Below are 5,170 nucleotides of genomic sequence, written 5' to 3'. Positions count from 1 at the left end.
AGAATGGGCGGGGCCTGTCTACACACACACTCTGTAGTTACACACACACCTGTTGGGTAAAATAGTCTCCACATTTAAACTAGTCAAAATGTACACAATGTAACTGTAACTGCAGCTCACATGCTCCATCATACAAACCGACAAAAATAAAGGCTTTCATTTTGTCACATATTATTACTGCTCAGGTGAGTGTTTTATGATGTGCAAATGTGGATGATAGTGGAATGTACAAAGGGGGAGAGCGCCCGGCCATCCCCACGCCAAGACCCCCCACCAGGGCAGCAGCCCAGACCCTCCAACATGAAGCTGCGGAGATGGACCGCCTGCTGGGCAATCCTGCCAAACATACGTCTTTAGACCAAATCTATAAAAACTGAAAAAAAAGAATGCTTAAAAATAATGTTGAAAATACCAAATCTTCCTGCAGTACCCCATAAATTCAAATTTTCTTGTCCCACCCCATCTAATGTACTTCCGTTGGGGTCCATTCTGAGAAGGCACGGTGTTTCCTTTCACCTATATGCCGATGATAGTCAGATTTATCTGCCAGTGAAAAAGATGGACATTTTTTTGCTAACTCATATTTATTATGTCTGTCTGATATTAAGGACTGGTTGGGCCTAAATTTATTGAGCTTTAATGAAAACAAAACAGAAGGACAAATGATTGGACCAAATGATCTCAGAGGATCGTTTCTAGTTGATCTGGGTTATTTGATTAACGTTTTAAAGTCAATAGCTTCTAACCTGGGTTTTAAATTGGAGAGTTGTTTGAAACTTGACCAGCAGATCATCTCAGTGGTGAAAATGATCTTCTTTAATCTTCTGCAACTCTCCAAGGAGAAACCATTTTATCTCCTGCACATTTTGAGACAGTAATCCACGCCTTTGTCACGTCTCGGCTGGATTATTGCAACTCTCTTTACCTTGGACTTAGCCAGCCATCTCTCTCTCACCTCCAACGTGTCCAAAATCCAGCTGCCCGCCTCTTGGTTGGAGGATGTAAGAGAGACCACATCACAGTGATTTTAGCATCACTCTACTGGCTCCATGTACATTTTAAGATTCTTTTATTTGTTTTTAAGTCTTTACACGGTCTTATCCGGCTGTACCTCTCTAAGCTGCTTTCTACTTCTTCGCCTGCCCGGTGATCAGCTGACCAGGTCCTTTTGGAGACTCCAGGTGAAAGCTCAGAGGAAACAGGGCCTTTGTGGAGGCTGGTCCAAGGCTCTGGAATACTTTGCCTTCGCACATCAGGGAAGCACCGTCACTGCCCACTTTTAAAAACCTGTCTAAAGACATTTTTATACTTTGAACGCAACATGAGACTCCTGCTGTTTGTAGTGTTATTTTACTGCTTTTGGTATTTTATTTGTTATCTTTTTGTCTTTTATTGATCTTTTTATCTTGTCTTAGTGTTGTTGTCCTTTATGTTTTTGGTGTTCAGCACTTTGTTTTAGCTGCCTGCTTTGTGAATGTTCTATATAAATAAAGCTGAGTTGAGTTAATGTCCATAAATAAAACTGTCAAAATGACCTTTAATAATGTAAATTATATAATTGTTATCCGTAAAACATGCACTGCCGTGCCCGCTTTTCCTGGCGATTTATGATACTTTTCTCTTGCCATTCTATTCCGCAGCAGCGGCTTCCTCCTGAGCGGGACAGCTGCTGCTCCTAACTGGAAGATTCTCTGAGCCCAGACGTGTTTACTCAGCTCACAACCTAACTGATGCTATGGGCTTTGTCTTTGTGAAAGCAACCATAATCTAGGAACATGTGACTCATGTTTCCCACCAGCCTACATTTAAACGGCTCCAGCATTAGAGAGCAGAGAACGGGGTTCTGTTCTTCAGGGCAACTGGACTAAAAGGTTGGATCTAGAAGACGTTTCACCGCTGACCTGAGTTGTTTCTTCAGTTCTATGGATTGATTGATATTTATTTAAGACAGGGACAGCATACACTGATAAAACATTTTTAAATGCAAATATATAAGATTTTAGCCTTTCAAGCTACTTTCCATCTTTAGTCCCTTTAAAAAAATAAAAAAATAAAAAAGTTGATGATCTGTACTAAAAGAACAAATTAACTCAATACAGAAGGGGTACAAGACAACAGGATAAACAGAAACAACAGATGGAGTTGTCAATAAAAAAAGCACATGACAGCAAATTCATAAAACATAGAAGCAACTATTAAGAAAAAATGTAGAAAAAAGGAAACAATAGGTAAATAGACATGACAGAAAAACAAAAAGACAATAAAAAAAACAAAACAAAAGAACTATTTATACAGAGCTGTGGTGGCAGTTTTGATTGTGTAAAAGCCATGATTTGATCTGTTTCTAAATGAGCTCAGAGTCATCAGTTGTCTTATTGTTGTGGGAATTGAATTCCAAGTGTGAGATGCCCTGTAGGAGAACTATCTGCTGATTGTTTGTTTGTGCTGACTAATAAACACTTGTGCTTCAGGAAGTTGTAGTCTTCCTCAAAGTCATATGTCTTGTGGTTCATGGTGTGTTCCACTTGTCGCAGCCTGCTTTTTCTTGGGTGTAAACTTGAATGTAATTGTCTATGGTAGAGTCAAGCACAGAAGCAGCTTCTACTCATGCGCAACAACTTTTGTTTGGGGGATGAATGTCCACCAGGCGAAGATGGATCCTGCAGGGGCAGGCAGCTCTCTGACAGCAGAACCACAGCCAGCTCTTTGTATGGCAGCTGCTACAACCCCCCGCACACCCTAAAATGCCCTTTCTCTACAGGGAAGACTGCTGGTCTAACTCTCTCACTGCAGAAATGGGCGAGATATACATGGTGTTCTGCAGACGTGATGCAACTGTGTGATGTTCACAACTGTGCAGAGCAGGGTGGGAGGCTACTGCTGCAAAAATGGTGCCTGTTTGTTTGTGGGAGGCGGGGGGATTCTTTGTACGGACTTCCTGTAGTTGACTCAAAAGATCGAACTGCAGAAAATCACTGACAGCAGAGAAGAGCTGAGACAAAAGTTCAGAGACTATTTACTAAACTTGATGAACTTTTACCCTCGATTGGGCTGGAAGAAAGCGTGGAGTAAAAATCACTGAAATGTAACAATTATATGTAACACACTTTCTAAGAGTTTAAAATGTTTGTTCTTCCCACATGTTTAATACCAGAGCAGCAGTTCTGTGGATGGAGCTGTTGATACCAGAGGTCAGAGGAGAATGACTAGACTGGTTCCAGCTGATAGAAAGACAACAGGAACTCAGATAATCACTGGTTACAACCGAGGTCTGCAGAGGAACATCTCTGAACAAACAACAGGTCCAACCTTGATGCAGATGAACTACAGAAGAACACACCAGATATCACTGCTGTCAGCTACAGGAAACTGAGGCTACAATTCAACAGACTCACCAAAACTGGACAACAGAAGATGGAAAAACGTCGTCTGGTCTGATACGTCTCTATTTCTGCTGAAACATTCAGATGGAAGGGTTGTTGGCATCAACATCATGAAAACATGGATCCATCCTGCCTTGTATCAATGATTTAGGGTTATGACATTACAGATTAGCAGCTGTTTCTCAGCTGACTTATTGGTGTAGAGCTGACTCAAACCCTGTTTGTCAAACCATGAAAACCTTTTATCAGGTACACGGATCATTGCGATGCTCAGCAAGCCCAGCTTCTCATGAACTCATCCAACAACACATGCTGCCAGTCCTTCGCCTCACAGCCACACTCAGAGGGCAGCTAAATGAGCTGCATTGTTCTGGAGGACGTCACTCTCCCCTGCAGCGCCTGCTCTGCTGCGCCCTGCCTGAAGTAACAAGTTAAAGTATGTTTTTTCATTAATAGATTTCTGGGGTAAACCAGGAAATGTTGTGGTCTTCTTCCACACGTCTCCTTTTCTACACGTTTTAAAGTTTTTATTCTTTGTGAGAACTGTGTTGGAGTGTTTTGAAAGCAGCAATAATAATATATAATTAATACTTACTCAAAAGTACTTAACACAATTAACACAAATGTATATCTGATTATGTTACCTTTGTGAGATTCAGTTCATGTGTGAGAAAATGAATTCACAGTTCAAGAGGGAAAAAAACTGCTCAACAAATCATGAACTAGTCTTTTCCCCTGAAATCCAACAGAAGGTCACATTTGTGGTGAACTGTGAGCAGAGGGAACCAGATGACAGAAGGTGCTGAACATTTTTGAAGTCTGACTTCACTGCATGCAGTTTGCATGTCTGAGGTTTCTCTGCTCCAGCTGGACCTTGGTTCTTAAAGCTCCCTGGTCCTTCTGTGAAGAACATAAAGGTTCGCCGAAGAAACACTTGAACCTACAACAAACATGTGCAGCCACATCCTTCAGACTTCACAGAAACGTGACAAAGAACTGGAAGTTTGTTGCAGGAGGAGTGGAACTGAAAGAGTCCTGAGAATGTCCTCCAGCTCGTCACCCGTACCGAACCAGTTCAGATCTGTTCACACCTGACAGAACCGGATTCTGATCCGAGGTCTGGGATGATTCAACAGAAAACTAGAGGAATGATGCGTTCAGGGCTCAGAGAACGAGCCGCCAGAAGCGAAGACGCACTGACACGCTTCCCAGAATTCTTCATCTCTTTCATCCGACCCCGTTGAACATCACGGGAACCAGCCCAATGCGTTAAACAAACAAACAAACAAACAAACAAACCGGAATGAATCAGCAGCTCGTTCAAGCGGCGCTCGTGCCGCAGGACGGAGACACTTACCGGTGGGCGCGGCTCCGAGTCCACGCGCCGTGAAGAACCCTGAAGATGCTGCGCGGAACTATGTGGTAACAAACTTGATGATGCTGAGGTGATGAAGCGCGCGGAACTCGGCGTGATGGCGCGACGAGATCCGCACAATGAAGCTGCTGCTGCCTTCATGAGCTTCAGGAAATCTGAATTTCAATTCAAACTTGCAGGAGTTTTAGGGGCAGAGCCATTTAAGTTTCAATTTTTCTTTCAAAATGGCAAGAAAATTGTAGGCTACAGTTAAACAAAAATATGAAGATGAGCAGGCATGGTGTGTTCATCTTCACAATATATCTACATTTAATATACCAAACATCTTCTATGGAGTCTCGAAAGAGCCAGAATGAAATAAATATATACACCATTAAATAAATAAATAAATGTGTCATTAAATATTTAAAAG

The 5,170-nt window shown here is 42.1% G+C and overlaps 1 protein-coding gene across 2 annotated transcripts in view; it reads right to left on the bottom strand.

Moving 5' to 3' along the window:
• Nucleotides 1–4,876, bottom strand: part of fynb (FYN proto-oncogene, Src family tyrosine kinase b) — a 32,897-nt gene extending 28,021 nt beyond the window's left edge. For both annotated transcript variants that reach the window (XM_024291780.2, XM_024291782.2), the window contains exon 1: nt 4,741–4,876. The gene's annotated coding sequence lies outside the window, so the exon portion shown is untranslated. The remainder of the gene's footprint in view (nt 1–4,740) is intronic.
• Nucleotides 4,877–5,170: the final 294 nt, after the last annotated feature.

Source organism: Oryzias melastigma, linkage group LG24, assembly GCF_002922805.2.
Source record: "Oryzias melastigma strain HK-1 linkage group LG24, ASM292280v2, whole genome shotgun sequence".
Classification (NCBI taxonomy): Eukaryota; Metazoa; Chordata; class Actinopteri; order Beloniformes; family Adrianichthyidae; genus Oryzias; species Oryzias melastigma.
The sequence above is the reverse complement of the archived record's forward strand: the minus strand, read 5'-3'. Positions and strand labels throughout refer to the sequence as shown.